A 21,585-nucleotide genomic window follows, 5' to 3' on the forward strand; every position below is an offset into this window, starting at 1 on the left:
GAATACTATTGTGCTATAAGAGATGATGAACAGGATGCTTTCAGAAAAACCTGAGAACTATATGATCTTATTTAAAGTGAAGAGAGGAGAACCAGAACATTGTACAAAAGAAAAGCAATGTTATAAAGATGATCAATGTGAAAGACTTAGCTACTCTTATCCAGACAATAATCTGAGACAATTCCAAAGGACTCATGATGAAAAATATTATCCACCTCTAGAAAAGAGGTGATAAACTCTGAATGCAGATTGAAGGACACTTTTTTTTTTTTACTTTTGCATGACCACACAAACATAATCAAAATCAAAGTACTTGTTTTTTCAAGGGTGAGGGGCAGCAGGAGGGAGGAAGAGAATTTAGAATTCAAGTTTAAAAACTGTTAAACAAACTTTAAAGTTGGAAGCACCCACTTTTGAAAAGGGACAGGATCAAAGTATAAAACATAACAAGTGGGGGGGGTTGGATAGGATGGAGGGAAATACAGTCAGTCTTTCACAATATAACCACTATGGAAATGTTTTGCATAGTTACACATGTACAACCTATATTGAATTGCTTATCTTCCCAGTAAAGGTGGGTGACGAGGGAGGAAGGGAAAGAATATGGAATTCCAAGTTTTAATCAAATTTAAAATCAAATGTTTAAATATATATATACATATATATATAATTATTATTTTACATGTAACTGGGAAACAAGATGTATAGGTACTGGGGCACAGAGATCCACAGTGCCCTACTGGAAAGACAGAGGGGGCATGGGGGCAGATATGGGAAAGAGCAGTTTGGGTGAGAGAATATTCACAGGGATGGCTGTTTTAGTGTGATAGGGAGAGGAAAAATGGGGAAAAAACTTGTAACTCAAAATCTTGTGGAAATGAAGTAAACTAAAAAATAAAAAAGAGAAAAAAGTTAAAAAAAGAAACTTTATATGGGATTGGGAAATATTTAAGAAAATAAAAACAATTTTTTCAAAAGCTTACAATGTAAAAACATTTTATTGCACTAATAATTAATAAGGAGAGTATAAAAATCATAATAAACAGCAGTGGAAAATTAAAGTAAAACCTTTAAGAATTTTTAAGAAGTCAGTAACAGATATGTCAGTTTCTTTCCTGAAACTCCTTTCCTTAGGTAACCTCCTATTTTTCCAGTAATATTACCCTCCACCTCTCTAACTGTTCTGTCCTTTTCTGGGTGATTCTACTATTCCTTGGCCCCTCCTCTATCTACTGTCTCTTCTCTTTCTTCATACTCTTTCTTTTAGTGATCCTCAATGTCTTCAATTTTCACTATTATGCTGATGACTTAAATCACTATCAAGGTTCCAATATCATAACTGTTTGTTAAAGATCATCTTTGCTTTTTTGAATATTGTATCATCACCTTACATAGGAGCAAAGATCTTGAGCTGATAAGGGCTTCAGAGCAGTGAAGCTTTGCTGTAGGGGGCACACTTGCTTCTGTTCTATCTTGGTCTAATCAGTACCCTTGGCATCCTGCCTCAATGGCACCTCTCTCCTGGGTGCTATCAGAATCACATTCCCAGCAAACACTTGCAGAGATGAGGGATGAATTCTCCTGGGAATGGGTCAAAGCAACCCTCTGTCAGCACAATGTACCCCCAGTTGAAATGGTCTCTGTACTTCTCTCCAAATGAAAATGCCCAAAGAGCAAGAATTTCAAGTTATTCATCTACCTCAGATATCTAGTTCAGGAATTAACTACTTTTTTGCCTTTCCCAGTGCCCCTCTTAATGCTAGTACCTTCCTTCTGAGATTATTTGCAATTATCCTGTGTATATCTTTGTTTGCACATAGTTGTTTGCATATTGTCTCCCCCATTAAACTGCGAAGTCCTGGAGAAAAAGAACTGGCTTTTTGTGTGTGTGTGTGTGCCTATGTTTGTATCCCTAGCACTCAGCATAGTTCCTGGCAACATACTAGGCACTTAATAAATAATGTTGGTCAACTGGCTTTTCAAGACTCTGCCCCCTTTGGAGGCCTATGAAACTTATTACATGAACCACATATTTTGACACTTAATTCATTCAATGTTTGATGAGCACCAAACTGAAGACCTAATGTAAGAAAAATACAAAGCATAAAATATAGTGCTGCTCTCACAGAGTCTTTAAGTCTAATAACAAAGGTAAGACTAAATCTAACCTAATGAAGAAAGTTTAGATGTGAAATAAGCAGTGCAAACTTGGGGGGGGAGAGAAAGAAAAATAAGGAAGGCTTCACAGAGAATGACAATATTGTTGTACATTTACTCATTTTCTATGCAGCTGTTTGTCTTGTCAAACTGAATTTTTTAAAATAAATGTTTTTAAAGTTAAAATCAATTAAAGAAGTCAGTAGTAAAACCCTTCATTTCCAAGTTTAGGTAATAAATAAGAGGAAGCAGAGATCCTAACAAGAAGACAAATTTGATCTCATATATTAGTGAAACATGTTAGAAAAAAATCAATGACTGGATATGTACACCATGTCTCTGTTTAAGTACACCTTTAAAAAAAAAGGATCAGTAAGTACAAGGGAGGGGAGGCAAAGTAGCAATGTATATTACAACAGTATAGTCAATCAAAGAGAGAAAAGGAACCAGATGGGGGAAGCATGATGAAGAATATTTGGCTGACAGTCAATGGAGGGAGAAACAGAATTCTTCATCACTGTAGTATACTACAGATCACCTGAACAAAAAGAAATAGATGAGATTTGGGAAACAGATTACAGGCCTGGCAGAGAATAGTATTATAAAGCAGTGATAGGGACTTCATTTGTTGGAGCTCTCTCTCTGACAAAAACAGAACTAGAATAAGAGCATTTATTGAGCCCAAATTTGGTGCCAGGAATTAAGTGCTGGAGGTATAAAGAAAGGTGATAAAGAGTCCTTGCCCACAAAGAGCTTACAGAGTAATGGGGGAAACAATATACAAACAACCAAATACATACAAGATAATTGTAGAGGGCAGGCACTAGCATTAGGAATTAGAAGCTTTGGGCAGAAGGCAGAATTTTAGCTGGGACGTGAAGGATGCCAGGAAGAACAGAACGCAAAGATAAAGAGAGAAAGCATGTCAGGCATAAGGGACAACTAAAGAAAATTCCCAGACTTGGGAAATGGAGTGGCTTGTATGAGCAACAGTAAGCAGGCCAGAGTCACTGGATGACAGTGTACATGGGGAGTAGGGGGTAAGGTCTAAGAAGTCTGAAAAATTAGGAAGGGGAAGGAGCTATGAAGGGCTTTATAAGTCAAAGGGGTTTTGTTTTTTAATTCCACCAGGGAACCCTTGGAGTTGAGTAGGATAAGGGGAAGGAGAATGGTCATACCTATTCAAGAACTGGCCTCTCTCAACATTAGGTCTTTCCCAGTCCCCCCCTAGCCTTCTCTCCTCACACCTAATTACTCTGTAATTCTTTAATATATAAATAAGAACAAATTGTCACACTTGATTTACTACAGGCACACAGAGTAAGGACTGTCATTTTTCTTTGTATTCCTAGCACCTAGCGGTGCCTGTAACACAACAGGTGCTTAAAACAACCTAAATTCCAACTGTTCCATTTCTAAATCTGACCCTATGAACTTGTTTTCACTTTGAAGCTGCCCTTCCCAATCAGATACCTACTGTATTAATATGCCAGTCTTTCTGCCTTGCCTTTCTGTAATAATAGTAATTGTCCTGTGGACTTATATTAACATGGATGGAGAAGGTAAGTTATTGTCATAATGTTATACCCTATTATTTAAATCGGTTTAAACACATACACACAACTTACCCACAAAAAAGGAAACAATGGAAAAGTGAAACTTGAGTGGTTACAGTGTTTCTAGGTAAAGCACAGAAGAGATTAGCTCTGTTACATATTCTCTCCAGAACACATTCTTACTATTTGATCATTGTTACTGAAAAATAGCCTTACTCCTCAAGCAATTTTCAAATTCTTGGTCCAACAAAAACAAAATTTCCTTCACAAATATTCAACTACAGTGAAATATGGTAATCTATAATACTGTATAAGGTATTCTTGGAAAAGATATAGCACTTCCCACTGAGGAATAATTCCTGAGATAGGATAGAATTTCATTTCTTAGGAGACACATAAAAAGTTCTAATAAGATAAAGTATTAAGGAACAAAACCCAGTGACAGTCAGAAATAGAAGCCAGGCTGCCTAAGAGCAAAAATGTCTTACTCTACTATTCCTTCCTTTTCCTTTACTATTTCCTCCATTTCTTTGTCTCATATAAAGAGGTATTCAAACCTCTACAAGAACCCTTGATCCCCACCTCTCCTTCAGTCTAAAGCTTAAGCTACCGCCCACCACCACCTCCATCTTCAGTATCTCCTTTTTCTCTCCTTTGAATACAGAAACATTCAGATTTGTGTATGGCTGTCAAGTTCACAGTAAAAAAAAAATTTTTTTTAATATTTCTTGAGAAACAAATTCTATCTTTTCTTAGAAATGGTAGTTTTAAGGTAAAGGACCCCAGAATACTATCAACAAGGCAATGTTAAGAGCCCACCCACCTCTTTCAACTTATGACCACTGAGACAAAAGCAGGTCAGACAGGACCTAACAATCCCCTAGGTTTTACTAAGTGGTCAAATGGGGCCCCACAAGAGAAGTGACTCACCCTAGTCACACAGGTAAGTAGCAGAGCAGAGAATGGAGCCCAGATCATCCAACTTCAAATCCAGCACTTTTTCTATTGCACTCGGCTGCCTCTCCTGGATATTACAACTCTGAAGGTGTAAATAAATTTCACAACTTTGTCTTTTGCCAATTTTAAAGTAAATGATAGCATAATATTAATTTTTCATATACTATATATATTTTTAATGAGATGGGTCCAAAGGGAGTATTAAAAAATAATTCCTATCACTTGGCAGTCTAGAAGCCAGGACCCAAACTGGACCAACAAAAGACTTTGAGCTTTATCTAAATTGTTGCTGATATTTGGTATCACTGCCCTATCCTACAGCACAATGTTCTCCAATGGTAGGCACTTAGTAAACATTTGTTGCATGAATTTATCTAGGCCTACTGACTTTTTTCCCCTAACAACTTCCACCATTAGGTGATATCAGTATTATGTGAGTGTATGTAACAGACTGAACACCTTCTTGTCTTTACAGTCTAATATAACAACTCTGTACTATCCTTGATATTACAAAGAAAGAAAAGGGGCCCCAAACAGTCATTTCATAGCCAAGTGGAACTTGGTAACTGGCCATTTAGGTGAATAGGCACAGAAAGGTGGCTTGATTTGGCAGGTGATTTTTGACAAAGCAAAAGAGAACAACTACATACTATTTACAAAGTAGAAGCATGATGCTTTAGGTACACCAAAAGGGTAAGCTGATATGCCATGACAATGCTAAAATCACTACTATAAAATGCAAAAACCAAACTACATATAGCTGAGAGAACTTTTGTCACATTTTTTACCTGTATTTGAAAGCACAAAAAGACTGATGTCATCTCTGACCTTAAAAAATGACAATCATAAAAAGAACATTAGTATGATGAAATAGGAACTACATAGAACCAGAAAAATAATATGTAATGTAAACGGAAAGAATAATCAAAACTAAATGCTAAAAAATGATAATGACAAAACAGCCACAGAGATATTAGAAGATACCTCTCCCTACTTCTTTAAGAGACTGGAGACCATGAATGTCATTCCATATGACATCAGACTTCTGATGAGAAATTTAGGTAATATTAAAAAGTTATCTAAACTTAAAATAATTAATTTAATATTTCAAAAATGGAAATGGTACATATATAGTACCACAGGTCTAAATGTTTATCATCAATCTATAACATGATTCTTCCTTTACCATCACCCAAAAAACAAAAGTATAGAAGATTTCTCCCATAAAAATGCATGCATAACCCTAAATTCTAGCTGAACACTGTGGTACCATTTTCCTCCCCCTCTCCTTCATACTCACTGTTGTCCAGAACACAGTTATGGTTTCAGTTACACAACAATTAAGTTTTTAGTAGAAGGTTTAGAAATCTCTAGGTATAAATTATTGTAACAGCTTCCTAATTAGTATCCCTGCTTCAAGTCTTGGTCAGTTAGGTAGCTCAGTAGATAGAGTCTTGGGCTTGGAGTCTGAAAGATCTGAATTTAAATGGGACCTCCTTAACCTTAGTTTTCTCAGTTATAAAATGGGGGATTATAATAACATCACTCACCTCACAGGGTTGTTGTGAGAATCACATGAGATAATATCTATAAAGTGTCTGGTGTGACACAGTAGGTACTTAATAAATGCTCATTTGCTTCCCTCCTTCTTTCCCCCTCTTCAATTCATCTTCCTCACAGATGCTTAAGTGGTTTTCTTAAAGCAAAGGTCTGAACATGTAAAACTCACTAGTTAAATTCCAAAGGCTTCTTAATACCTCTAGGGACAATCATTAACTCCTCTACTGAGCACTTAAAGCCATTCTTAACTTTGTTCCAAATTACATTTATCATCTTAGACACAATATTTCCTTTCGTACACACATCTGGTATGTATACATGTCTGATCAAACAGACCTCCTTACTGTCCTCAGACCAGAGGATCTTTCTCCTATCTAAGCTTTAAGAATCCCTCATGACCTTTAAAAATCAGCTCAAGCAAGCACTGTCTCTACTAAGTCCTTTCCTGATTTCTACCCAGCTGGTAGTGCTTTTATCTTCATTCCCTCCCTCCCCAATTATTGTTTTTAGAAATTTATTTTTTTTATATATTAACATACCTACATATTGTCTCCCCCTGTGAGCATGTATTTTTCTTGAGGGCAGAGGCTATGTTTTTTTTTTTTGGGGGGGGGGGTGGTCTTTGGTCCATCCTTAAGAACTATCATTAGCAACAAAGAACGCCTCAGCACAGTATGGTCTAGTCGTGTCCACTAACCCTGAGTATCCCCCAAGGCCCTCCTTCTCTTCTTTCTTGACACTATTTCACTTGGTGATCTCATCAGCTCCCAAGGATTCAATAACCATCTCTATGATGATGATTCTCAAATTTATTTATCTATTCCCAATAGCTCTGCTTAGCTCCAATCTCCCATCTCTAAATGCCTATTAGATATCCTGAACTAGTCTGAATCTTTAATTTGACACGTCCAAAACCAAATTCATTATCTCTCCCCCAAACCCTCTCCTACTCCTAACTTCCCTGTCACTATTGAGGGTCGCCTTCCATATCCAATCTGTTGCAAAAGTCTATCAATTTCAGATTTTACCTTCATAGCATCTCTTGCATATGCCCTCTTCTGAAACTGCTACATTAGTTTGAGCTCTCATCTGGGCTACTGTAATAGCCTGCTAATTAGTCAGTCTGTCACAAGTCTGTCTCTACACACTCCCCCCCCCACACACACACCCTCCCTATATCACCTCTACAGGATCAAATATAACATCATCCGTTTGACATTCTAAACCCTTCAGAACCTGTCCCATCTCCACCTTCCTACCGTTGCTGTCTTCTTACATCTAATACCTACCATGCACCATGCAAACCAGTGACACCTGACTTCCTTATTATTCCTTGAACAAGATACTACATCTCCACCTTCAGGCATTTTCATAGGCTGTCCCCCTTGCCTGGGATTCTCTCCTTCCTCATCACCACCTGGCTGCATTATAGTACTAGCTAAAATCTTACCTTCTGTAAGAAGCCTTTCCCCATCCTCCTTAATACTAGTGCCTCCCCTCTGTTGATTATCTCTAATTTATCCTTTATCTTGTTTATACACTTTGCATATTATCTCCCCAAGTAGACTGTGAGCTCCTTGAGAACAGGTACTGTCTTCTGCCTTTCTTTGTATCTCCACAACTTTACACAGTGCCTGGTACATAAGAGGCACTTAATGTTTATTAACTCAACTGGTTATATAATAACTATCCTATGTAACAGCTCTTATTGGCTGAAGTCAATCTATATTGAGCTTTCAAACATATTTAATGAAAATCATTTGCCATGTAAAACCCAGTTTTCTCAGACACCATCACAATATAGAATGGACCATGAAAGGCAACATGCTAGTAAAAACTCCTCAACCTGAAGTCAGGAAGACCCAATTTTGAATCTCATTCTCAGATACTAGTTTTGTCAAACACTGAGCAAGTCACAGTCTGTTTTCCTGACGTGTGGAAAGGATAATAAATAACATTTCCCACACAGGCTCATTATTAAGATCAAATAAGATCAAGTCTATAAGGCAAATGTAAAACAGTGTATAAATGTGAACAATTTTTACTACTGCTGTCACCAAAATTGTTACCTGATATAAACAAAAAAATACCAACAAGTTCAGTATCTGCAAGCTGAACAATAAGGTTCATTTATATAGGACTTTATGGTACTTTCTTACAACAGTGTGGAAATGGATATTTCAAGTATAATTATCCTCATTTAGAGATGGGGAAATAGGCTCAAAGGGGTTACATTAGCTAAGTTGCACCAGAGCTAGTATTCAACCTGGTCCTTTCAAATCTAAGTCAGGCCATATGCTATACCATATTGTCTGTCTGACTACTAAGCTAAAGATTGGTTTACAATTCTTGCCAGCATTAAGACTTGAAGATTCTAATAATTTGGCCCTTAAAGAATGACAGCTCTATATTTTTTATGACTATTTTTCCACAAATAATGGTTTAGGACAGAATTATTTTACAATGCCTACTCTTAGTCAACATTACCAGAAACCAATTCAATTCAAAGATTTCTTAAAACCAGAGGACATATGGGGGGCAAAAAAAGGGTGATGTGCTGTAATATGCAGTTGGCCAAGTAACAATTAGAACCTGAATACTAGAATCATGAAAATAATTTGTAAAAAGCTATTGGCTTTTATCTCATTACTTTGAAAGAGGGTTACCAAAAGTAGATAGAAATATACACCACACCACAAATATACAAAAATGGATATAAAGAAACAAAAAGCACATGAAACCATTTAAATAATTTCTAAAAGTAACATTTTTAATCATCAGTTTTTCCCACTGTAACTGAGATTTTTTTTTAACTATACTAGGGATTCTTATTCTTAACCTTTTTTGTGTCATGAACCTTTTGGGAATCAGGTTAATTAAATGGACCCCTTTTCAAATTATTTTCTTTAACTCATAATTGAAGGAAATGTTAGATTTCAATTAGAAGTTAGTAAAAATGCAGATGCAATTTTTTCCCCATCCAAGTTCTCAGACCCCCTGAAATCTATGTATTGATCTGTAGATCCCAGATTGAGAACTCCTAAACTATATGAAAGCAAATTTTATGTTATATATATATATATTTATATATGAAAATGTGTGTATGTATTCTCTAGAAAAAATACTGATTCAATTACATTCCTTAAGAGTAAATTAGTAAATTTGCAACTGCAAAAAAAATATGAAAATTACATGAAAAACTCAAACCCTTATAGACATAAGGGGTACAGACTCCAAAGAGATCAAAGAAGGAATGAAAAAACTCAAATGTTCAAAAATATTTATAGCAGCTCATTATTGTAGTGGTCAAGAATTGGAAACTAAGATGAAACTATGAACAAATTGTGTTATATGAATGTAATCAAATACTACTATGCTATAAGAAATGAAGAGATTGTTTCAGAGAAACCTAGGAAAACTTACTGAAAACAAACAGCTGCAGAGGGAAGGGAACAGAACTAAGAGAACAATTTATAAAACAATATTATAAAGACAATTGGTGTCTGAATACAGATTGAAGCATACTTTTTTTTACTTTATTGTTCTTGAGGGTTTTTTTTGGGGGGGGTGTATGTTTTCTTCACAACAAAACTACTGTGGAAATGTTTTGCATGACTACACATGCAGAACCTATATCAACTGTTTGCCTTCTCAATGAGGGGGGAGGGGGAAGGAAAAGAATGCAAAACTCAAAGTTTTAAAAACAAATGTTAATTGTTTTTACATGTAACTGAGAAAAAATAAAAATACTAAATAAAAATCTTTGTATTTCGAAAAAAAAAAAAAAAAAAGAATTCTGATCAATGCAGGGCACTAACAACCGCAGGACACCAATGATGATACTACCCACATTCTGAAAGAAAGTGATAGAAGAATTTTATTTTGGGCCAAAGTGAGAATTTGTTTTACTTGGCTAGACGTACCTGTTACATGAGTTTTCTTTTTTCTTTCATTTTCAACATGGAAGAGAGGTGAGAAAGAAAATAGTTTCAACCAAAAGAAAAAAAAGAAGTGAAAAGGGAACAGAACTACAGAGATCAAATGCTATGTAAATGATTGTAGTAGTCAAAGATTTGTTGTTTTTAAAAGCTCTACCACACTCTGACATAAAACCTTCCACAGTCTGGCTCCAAGCACCCTTATCAAACGTCTTATCAAACCATTATACCCCTTTTACACCATCTACAATCCAATGAAATCTGGTTTCCTTGCTGTTCCTCACACATGAAATGTTGCTGACCTCTTACACCTTTGCCCATGCTTTTCCCCTCTGAATGCACTCCCTTCTCACCTCCTAGACTTTTTATTAGTCCTTCTTTAAGATTCAGTGGAAGTACCATCTTCTGTTTGAAGCCTTTCCTGATTCTCCTAGCTGCTAGTAACCTCTCTTCATCACCTTTTATCTTTTTAGAGCTCTCTCTTCACACACACACATTTAAAAACTGTTGTCTTCCTCAAAAGAATATAAAATGCTTCAAGATAGCATCTGTTTCACTTGTCCCCCCCCCAGCCGGAGGCAGGCACTTAATTACTTGTTGAGGGAAATGGTAAAGATAGAAAGAGTAAATGGAAGACCAGAATGGCCATCCAACTACTCCAACAAAGGTCAAGGAAGATTATCAGACCAAGAGGTAAATAAGAAATCCACAGCGATTCATTTTTCCTGCCTTAGAAATTATTATTAATAACGAATGATTTAGGAGGATCCAGAGCTCCCCCTTTTTCTAAAGATCTCATTTTGAAGTTCTACCTCTGAAGGACAGGACTGATGGTAACAGGTAAGATTAATATTCTCCTGGATCTAAGTATTGATATCTCATCCAACCTTCTAAGGAATTTAATTTAAGGTGAAATTCCTGGCCCATTATGTTCTGCTCAGGCTTGGGTAGGGGATATAAATTCTTTGATTAGATTGCCCAAGGGTGAGCAATTTAAAAGTAAATGACATGGGACAGCTAGGTGGTGCCCTGGCCCTGGAGTCAGGAGGATTCGAGTTAGGTTCCAGCCTCAGACACTTAACACCCACACAAAAAAAACTAGCCATGTAACCTTGGCCAAGTTACTTAACCCCAATTGCCCTCCAAAAGGCAAAAAAAAAAGTAAATGACATAATCAAAGTTACATCCCCTAGTCCCTTAGAATAGGTCCACATTTCATTGGAATATTCATTCTCTCTCATTAGCTGCCAACCAATCAGAGTTTATTGGCACCCTCAGGACACCAACTCTTCCAAGAGCATATAAACTGTTAGCCCTCTGCCATGATGGTCTCTGGCCTTCAAGAATGTCACTGACCCTTTTATTACTAAAAAGATCATTAAGAAAATGATTAATTATGGGGCAGCCAGGTAGCACAGCGAGTAAGAGCACGGCTCCAGTGTCGGGATGACCTGGGGAATCAAATCTGGGCTCAGATACTTAGCACCACACCCAGAAATAACTGGCCATGTAACCTTGAACAAGTTACTTAACACCGATTGTTTAAAAAAAAAAAAAAGAAAATGATTAATTACCCCAAAACTATGTGTCCCAAACCGTAGCTTAGTGACCTCAGAGAACGATCCAATAGAATCCATGGGCAAACACTGAGAGTAGACCTGAAACTTTGTCATTTTGATTCCATGTGACCAAGATGAGGTTGAGGACTAGAGGTTGGTCGATAGCTATCATTCTGAATCTACAGAGTCCCCCAGTCCTAGGGCTAGAGCTAGCTACTATCTAATGGAGTCAATGTTTCCAAACTAGGTTGGGAGTCTGCAAGGCTCAGACCAGGAGGTCTAGTGATCACACCACTTTGTGCCTGCTGAAAGTTTGCAGTTCTGTAACCTGAGCTGCCCTCATGGTTATTAAAGATCACAGTATTCATAATCAGAGAATACAATAACAGGACCCCAGAGAATACAGAACCTGACCCTAACATAAAGTACCAATTAAGGGAATAGGTTCAAAGAATGAGATCCAAGGAAAAAAAAAAAGACCTTGCCAACAGTCAAAAAGATACAAAGTTCTGAGAAACTGGAAGAGTCTACACCACAACCAAGTGTTTCTATTCTAATAAGAAGAAATAAATGTCTTTTCAGAATCCTAGCGTCTTCACCTCCATAGAGGTAATTAATAAATAAGCCAAAGTCCTAGGAGTAGCTTTGTTACATTTTGATAACTTAAAAGCAAAAAGAAAAGCTAAAAAGTAATTTCATTAGAGAAGAAAAAGGGAGTATGATGAATCCCATGAAAAAGAAGACTACACAAATATGAGAGAAGAGGTGCAGGGAGAGGGCTAAAATGAACCTCACCTTCAACTGCACCCAAAGAAAATGGAATAGACATACACAAGTTAACACTTTAAATAGGCAGTTAAAATCAGGTCCAGAGCAAAATCTATTATGCTTCTGGTTAACTTAAAAAAAAATTAGAGGGGCGGCTAGGTGGCACAGTGAGTAAAGCTCCGGCCCTGGAGTCAGGAGGACCTGAGTTCAGTTCTGGCCTCAGACACTTAACACCCACACACACACACACACACACACACACAAAACTAGCCATGTAACCTTGGGCAAGTTACTTAACCCCAATGACCCTCCAAAAAGAAAAAAAAAGAAAGCAAAAAAAAAATTAGAGCAACAATCATGATCTTAAATGAGGGAACAATAAAAACAGAGCAGATCCAAATAAAACAGAAACTACGCTAAGCTTAATGGGATGAGATCCCTACTTGAAGTAAAAGTCATATAAATTACCACCAGAAATAGTATAACTTTAATAGTGGGGAAACTCAACGTACCACCACCACCTCCCCAGACCTAAACAATTGAAACTAAAAGAGAGTTTGGGGCCTGAAGGGGGGGAAAAGTTAAGGATATGGAACAGAATTTCTTTAAAGTAAAATATGATGATCTCTGTTGATTACTGAATGGTAACAGAAACAAGTATATATATTCTCAGCTATGTACAATACCTTTACAAAAAATGAACATTTCCCTGAGCATAAAAATTGCACAAAGTTCAGAAAAACGAAAAAATCCTCTATCAAAAATTCAATTCAATTAAAGGCCTTTGAATAAAAGATTAAAAATTAACTAGACACTAAATAAATTGATCCTAAATATAACATGGGTCAAAAAAGCCCCACAGGAAAAAAAAAATTTCAAAGAAGATAATAATGAGACGCTCCAATAAAATTTCATTTAAAAATGTAAAAACCATTCTCAGTTTGTGAGCTAGCAAAAAAACGTGGTGGGTGGCTAGTTTTAGTCTGTGGGGCCGTAGTTTGCCAACCACTGCTCTAAAAAACACTAATAAGAGAAATGCACATCAAAACCACCCTGAGATTTTTCTGTCAGTAAACTCGCAGAAGTAAATGGGAATGAGAAAGAAAAATGGGATTTAATCAAAGCAGAAAAGGTTGTAGAAAGTCAGTCACATTAATACACTGTTGATGGAGTTATCAATTTGCCCAACTGCTCTGGAAAGCAATTTAGAATTATGTTAAGAGATTAATATATCCATAACCCTAGTGATCCCATATCTACTAAGCATATGATAAAGGAAAAGGTCCAATATACGCTAAAATATTTATAACACATTTGTAATTGACAATGGCTTATTGCTACACTACATAAGATGATAAACAATAAGAAAAGCATGAGATTTATGCTAATGTGAAGTGAAAATAAGTAGAACCAGGAAAACTACCGTGTTTCCCCGATAATAAGACACTGTCTTATTATTTTTTTTTTTTGGACAGAAAAACACCAGAGGGCTTATTTTCAGGGGAAGGCTTATTTTAATGAACATTGACAGCAATTTTAATAAACAGGTAAATGTGAACAAAAAAATGTACCTTTATTCAATAAGCAAATCACTGGGGAAGAACAGGATGACGCACTCACTGCTGCAGCTCTGATTGGATGCAGCTCGGAGCGCGGTGTGTGTTTCACGGGGGGGGGGGGGGGGGGGGGACACGGAAGGTACCGTAATGTGGGGTGTAGCGCAGGGGATCACCTTCACTACAGTAGCAATCTCAATAGGGCTTATTTTCGAGGACTCTTACACAGTAAGGGGAGGGCTTATTTTCGGGATAGGTCTTATTATCGGGGAAACACGGTATACACAACAAATACAATAATATAAATGGAAAAACCAACACTGAACACTATTTAAGTATTTGACATTGAGCTTGGTCCCAAAGAGCTCTACATCTCCTTTCTTTGCAGGTATGGGAGATTAAAGGTGTGGAAACTGTATAATTAGGTCAAATTTGGTTAATATATTTAGTTTTTCTGATGTTTTATTTTTAATCTTGTTACAAGAAAGGTTTATATAAATATATGGGGGAGGGGATACAGAAAGAGGAATCAAAATGACAGATATAATTTATGTAAAAAGCCAAAGGTAAGCATGGAAGTCATTTTTTAACTTTTTAACTCTTTATATATTTTTGTTAACTCATTTGCATTCTACAATCTCACCTGGATATGGATGTCCAGTGTCATAAAATCATTTATTGTTCTTAAAAGTGAGTGACATCTATACCATTTACAGAAAGAGAATAAGAAACCTAGGCCTAATCTCCAGGAATTTACTATCTTTAAAAGCATATGATACATGTTGTAATCAATAAAGTAATGGGAGTCTTCATAGTATGGTTTTGTGAAGGACAAAGTACATTAACGAAAAGACCAAATCAGCAAATATTAGTTAATTGTAGGGATTCAATATCGATCTATATATAACAAGACTATGAGCTTAAAACTTCTTGTTCCTAGTTTCCTTAAAAATCTTCCTCGAACTCAAGATGGAAAATGTTATCCACATCCAAAGAAAGAAGCATGGAGTCTGAATGCAGACTGAACCATACTATTTTCTTTTCTTTAAACTATTTTTCCTTTCTCATGTTTTTCTCTTTTGTTCTGATTCTTCTTTCACAACATTACTAATGGTGAAATACATTTAATATGATTGTACGTGTATAACCTATATCAGATTGCTTGCCTTCCTGGGGAGGGGGAAGGGGGGAAATTTGGAACTCAAAATCTTATAAAAGTGAACGTTGAAAATGAAAAAATAAATATATTTTTTAAATGCTCATTAAATTGAATTAAAAAAAAAAACAGGGCGGCTAGGTGGCGCAGTGAGTAGAGCGATGGCCCTGGAGTCAGGAGGACCCAGGATCTGTTCAGGACTCAGATACTTAACACCCCCCCCAAACACACACGCAAAACTGGCCATGTAACCTAGGGCAAGTTACTTAACCCCAATTGCTTTAAAAAAATTTTTTTAAATGAATGAATGAATGAATGAATAAACAAACAAAAATAAATAAGCCAACAGCCTCCCCTCATGCAGGGGTGGGGATTCTGCAACCTCGAGGCCATATGTGGTCCTCTAGGTCATTACAAGGGGCACTTTGATTGAATCCAAGTTGAAGGTTCCCCACCGTTGCCCTAAGGATTTCTTTTAGACATATCAATTCTACACTATTATTTCTATGTGATATAAACCTGCCTATATATGACAAGTACAGTGAGAACAAAACTGTAACAGCTGCAACATTTAAAAAAAAAAAAGAGTAGAAATGTTTCCCCAAAATTCTGAACAGAATTTCTCAATCTTTTAACTTTACCATATATGTAACTTGCTTTTTAGTGAAAAGTAAAATTTTGTTATTTGATTGGGGCATGAACATCAACTGGGATTACTCCCTTCAACCAAAACTTCAACTCTATATTCTTTTAGGAAAGGTTGGTTCCTGAAGGTTTCCAATATATTCCCAATAAACCTTTTAATGAAGATTAAGGTTTCCAATCCTGTAACAGATTTACTTATTAGGTATCATCAGATAGTCAGCAGTCTTTGAAGTTTTTTTGATTTTTGTTTTGCTTTTTGCAGGGGGGAGGGCAGGGCAATTGCGGTTAAGTGACTTGCCCAAGGTCACACAACTTGTACGTGTTCAGTGTCTGATGCCAGATTTGAATTCAGGTCCTCCTTACTGCAGGGCAGGTGCTCTATTCACTGTGCCACCTAGCCACTCCAATTTTTTGGATTTTTTTTTAAACAGACCCATTTGGGAAAATAGTTTAGACTAAAGACAGCATTTGCTAAGTATTTTTTCTGCTTTGTCATTAATCAAGTGTTTGTTAAGAACCTACTATGTTGCAGGCACCATGGTAGATACTGGGGATATAAAACTAAAGAACGAAAAAATACCTATTCACACAATGAGCTTACATTCTAATAGGGGGAGACAATAAATATAAAAAACAAGTACCACATACAGATAAAATTAACTAATACCTGTGTATACATATACAGAGCAGTTAAATACAAATTACTTTAGGAAGAAGAGCACTGGCACTTGGGGAGATTAGCAAAGGCTTCATGCAAAAGATGGTGTTTGAACTGCATCTTAAAAGAGAAAAACTGAAGCAGAAGTGAAGTAGGAATACATTCTGAGACAGGAAATGGAGTATCAAGTAAGTAACAAGAGAGCAGGTCAGTTTGTTTGGACTGTAGATTGCAGAAGAGTCAGTAATGACCAATGAAGTTGCATACAGAATTTCTTTTAAAAACTAAAAAATGGGGCAACTAGGTGGTGAAGTGAATAGGGCGCTGGCCCTGGAATCAGGAGAATCTGAGTTCAGATCCAGCCTCAGATACTTGACACTAGCTGTATGACCCTGTGCAAGTCACTGAAACCCTATTGCCTTAAAAAACAAAACAAAACACTAAACAGAGGAGTTTTAATTTATTCTAAAGGCCAATGGAACTGACTGAATAGAGGAATCAGTTAGATCTGTGCCTAAGGAAAATTACTGTAGCACCACTGTGTAAAATGGAGTAACAAAAAACTTAAAGCTAGAAGCCTAATTAAGACGGCTGTTGAAGAGAGCCATTGCTCCATCCTTTTGCTGCTGGCAAAATCTAGGCAAAAACTGATGAGGGCCTGAACCAAGGTGGTAACTGTTTAAATGATAGAAAGAAAAGAGATTTTGTGAAGACAGAAATGACATCATTTAGCAATTGATTAGATAAGTGGGGTGAGGGTGGAATTGATGATGCAAAAATTATGACATACAAAGAATGGAAATGTCTTCCACAGAAATAAAGAAGTTTCTAAGACAGGAGATAAGTTCCACTTTAGACATGCTGAGTTGAGGAACCTCTAGACATCCAGTTTGTAATATACAATTGTTGAGGAAGAGACTGAGACCCATGGGACAGACTGGGGTGATTATGTAGATCTGGGAAGCATTTGCAAAGAGATTAATAATTGTTTCATGCATGGAAGCTAATGAGGTTACTGAGAGAGAATACAGAGGGAAAAGAAAAGAGGACCCAGGACAGAATCTTAAGGAGCAACTCCTGTTGGGGAGTGTGAGTATGTGGATGTTGAGTGAACATAGGTAAGAAAGAGAGCAGTATCATGAAAACCCAGAGGAAAGGGTTATCTATAGGTCATTTTCTTGCCAATTATCTCAATGTTCAGCAATGTCAGTTAATACTGATTAGAATTCGTAAGAACTAGCTATGATATATACATATATTAAACGACTACCTACCTTAGAAGGTTGTAAGGTGATTTTTAAATTTTAAAAAGCTATGTAAATGTGAGCTATTATAGCATTATTCTATTTCTATTAGCACTAGCCAGTTTTGTGACTTCAGCCCTTTGTTGGTTTCATATATGAATGGGAAAGTTGGACAAAAAGAGGTAAAATACTATTGATTTTATACTACCATAAATAAATCTTTGTTTGGCCAGGGCAAACCATAATAAGCCTCTATGCTAATTAGTTGGGGAGCACTCAAATAAAGTTCTATCAGTGATCTAGTAGCTACCACTTAAGTACCTAGATCAGTGACAAATAAAATTTTAAAAGGGCTTTTAAAAGGAGCTGTTTCCTTAGCAGAAACCATTTTTATGCTTTTAGCCTAATTCTCCCTAAATGGAGGAAATCAAAATCAAAAAAGTAAAAAAGGCTTGTTTTTCTTTTCCAGACTATAAAATTGAAAAAGGAAAACACTGGTTACTGAGATAACCCCCAAATTTTATTTTTTTTCATGGTGATCTGACTCAAATGACATACTGAATCTTTACTTTTAGAACTTGGATTTATATTACAAAACTATTTTTAAAAACATGAATAGGCTTATTCTATTAGAACAAACATACTAACTGAAGATATTCAACAAGTCTTTCATTTGACTTCAATTGGTCCATGAGTCAACTAAACTTCAACAATAATTTCAATATCTATTATGGGTAGGGTACTGTGTTAAGCTCTGGAGATATAAAACAATTAAGAAATAGACTGTGTCCTCAAAGAGTTTAATTCTACTGGGAAAGCTACATCTGCCAAGTAAATACTAAGTAATATCAGCATTGGGAGAGCCCAGAATCAGGGAAGGCCTGATGTAGGACAAGTAGCAGAACTGAGCATCTGAAAAGAGGGAATATACTCCAGGCATATGAAAGAGGTAGATGGGATGTTTTACATTAAATAAATAAGCCAATCTGACTGGAATGTCAAACACATGAGTGTAAGTAATCTGAAATAAATTTGGAAAGGTAGTAGGTTTAAGCCATATTGTCCAGGGCTTTAAATGCCAAAGATATTTTAATTTATCCTAGATATATTGCTGTAAGGTGACCCAAATCACATGTCACCTGATTTGGAGCCCACCATTTTGCCCCTTTATATTTGTCATTTTTTTTATCCTAAACCTTGTAACTGTTTGTAATAGCTTAAAGGTGTAGTCCTGGGTGAGAGTCACCCAAGGCATAGTCCCCTGCTCCCTTATCTTTCTCTGAGTTAGTACTTCCCTAAATCAGTAAGCCTTGAAATAGTATTTCATATAAAGGGTTATGGTGCAAGTGTGCATAGAGATCATGGGGCAAGTCTATCCCATGTAAGAGACCACCCTGTTCTGGGATGCTGACCAAGCAGGGTACCCCACACCCTTAACCCAGAACATGACCCTGACCATCATTGTACCCTTGCACCATGTTTCCCAAATTAGATCTGAGCTATGGATCCAACCAATGGCTGTTCTTGGCTTCTGTATGTCATTGCTTAGGCTAGTTCCCCTCCCCAATTGTGGTTTTTGCCTTTATAAACTCAGCCTGTATCCCATTTTAGGGGCTGCCTGATTTGAGTGTAAACTCCAGGCACTCATGTCCTTGTTCAATAAATCCACATCTAAATTTATTAAAACCCAGATCTCAGCTCGCTCTTATTCTCTTCACAACAGTATCAGGATGCTATTGGAAGATTTTTGAGAGAAGGAATACCCTCTGTGACATGGGAACCTTCTCTACATCTTTTCCTACTCAAATTTTCTCCATGTGATTGATTCCCTAAGTCTTCTACAGAAGATCTAATTCAGTCACTGAAGGTCTTCCTCCATTAATTTTGATATTTCCTAAACTATAACATGCTCGCTGTTTACATTACTTGCCCAATAGCAGCATCTGTACAAGAGCTAAACACACACATACACAAAATTATGGATTAAATTCAATGAGTTTCCCATCTAAATTCATGTTATAACCTGGGCAATACCCATTCTTTATCCACTTGATTTTTTGAGTATACATATTTTTTTATTAATTATTATATTAATATAATTATTAATTACCAAGTTAATCTCTTTTTAAGTAACCCAAAAGTATTCTAGAATTTGATGCTAAAAGCATGACATAATTCACATTTAGGTGCATCTAGAAAACTTTGCAAGTTTTCAGGAAACCTTCCATCTGGGCTTCTCAGAGCATTCTCCCAACTGGCAAACACTTTCACTAAATACCTCTTTTACACCTCACTTGATAATGAAACCTAAAGAGTTCTGAAGAAAGTAACCCCTGGTTTCAGCTATTTTGGCTAACTTTCACTTTTGTTAAGGTCTCAACTTGTGCTTGGGCCAGCAGGCTAAAGCAGATTTCCTAAATCAAATGCTTTATCAAGACCACAATGAAGATTTTTGGATCGTTTACAACTATAAAACATAACTGAAGATATGTTTGCTTCACAAAATCTGCCCTTCTATTTTCGCTAAGGATAGCAGGATAGCAATATATGCAAACGCCATTCAACCAAAAAAAAAAAGTTTTTTAATAATTTTAAAATTATTTTTACTGGTGAAAATGTTTTTACAAATGTTGATGGCACACAAATTCTTTAAAAACAACAAACCATGATTGAACTATTGATTTAAAGATGGTTTGCTATTCAAAGATTTCATAAATATTTGTCTTATAACAGTGGCAAACAGAAAAATGCAATCAACCTTTCTTCCTGGCATTTTCAGAATAATTTTTTTTAATAACTAAAAATGAATCAATGCCTTAAAATGTATAGTGTATAGCAACAATGTAAATGGAAGAACTAAACTGAAAGCTGTGATTAAGCTAGCCCAGAGAAAAGCAAATTCACTTCCTTCTTTCACTACAGACTACAGTTTAGGAACACTGGATTTACTGTCAGACTGGGCTGATGTGGTTAGTTTTATTGAATTATCTCTCAATTAAAAAAATTAATTAAAGCATTCAGACATCAAATTTATTTGAGCTGTGTATAGGTTATTTTTTTTTAATTTTGTTTAAAAAGAACTGATAAAACTGAATCTGTCTAAAACAGTAATTCAAATCAAATTAAACCTCACTTGCTCAAAAACCATTTCTGTTTGACTTTGGAACTAATTCCACAGTAAGGTTTTGCAAGTAACATATTAAAACTGTGTAAGTTTATGCCCAGTAATGGTTGGGGGTTGACCCAGAAGATAAATGGATGACAACAGTAAACATATTTGAGATACAAAGATAAAACACAGAAAGATGATCATTAACCAACAGTATTATATGTTTACAAAATTTAAGGTACACAGAAACAAAATTCATACTGAACAAAAATCTATTCCAATCCTAGACATGGTTCAAATACTCAAGGATTAGTTACTTATAAACTACTAAACTTGGAAAAACATGTACTTATCTTTTCTCTAAAAAGCTACCACAAAGATACATTAATTTTCATCTCTGCAATATTCAAAAAATAGAGGCAGCCAGGTGGCACAGTAAGAGCACCAACCCCAGAGTCAGGATGACCTGGGATCAAATCTGGGCTCAGATACTTAGCACCACACCCAGAAATAACTGGCCGTGTAACCTTGAGCAAGTTACTTAACCCCAATTGCTTTAAAAAAAAAAAAAAACAATTCATATTCTATCCATATTAAAAAATTCAAACTATAACTCACAGAATATAATCAAAATACAAAGGCCTTCATATTACTGAGACTATCCTTAATACAAACCCCCTTTAAAAAACATTTTTTAAGTGAACTACATTTTTAGATCTTTG

At 36.1% G+C, this 21,585-nt stretch overlaps 1 protein-coding gene across 3 annotated transcripts in view; it reads right to left on the minus strand.

Annotated features, from left to right (window-relative positions):
• The window catches only part of SETD2 (SET domain containing 2, histone lysine methyltransferase), a 141,924-nt gene that overhangs the window by 105,841 nt on the left and 14,498 nt on the right, over nt 1-21,585 (minus strand). Inside the window, exon 2 of one of the 3 annotated variants that reach the window (XM_069095912.1) lies at nt 4,644-4,752. The exons of the other annotated variants lie outside the window; for them this stretch is intronic. The gene's annotated coding sequence lies outside the window, so the exon portion shown is untranslated. The remainder of the gene's footprint in view (nt 1-4,643; nt 4,753-21,585) is intronic. 3 annotated transcript variants of the gene reach the window in all.

Source organism: Petaurus breviceps, unplaced genomic scaffold, assembly GCF_028583685.1.
Source record: "Petaurus breviceps papuanus isolate PSGF00001 unplaced genomic scaffold, PetGlider_PUasm1.0 227, whole genome shotgun sequence".
NCBI classification, from domain to species: domain Eukaryota; kingdom Metazoa; phylum Chordata; class Mammalia; order Diprotodontia; family Petauridae; genus Petaurus; species Petaurus breviceps.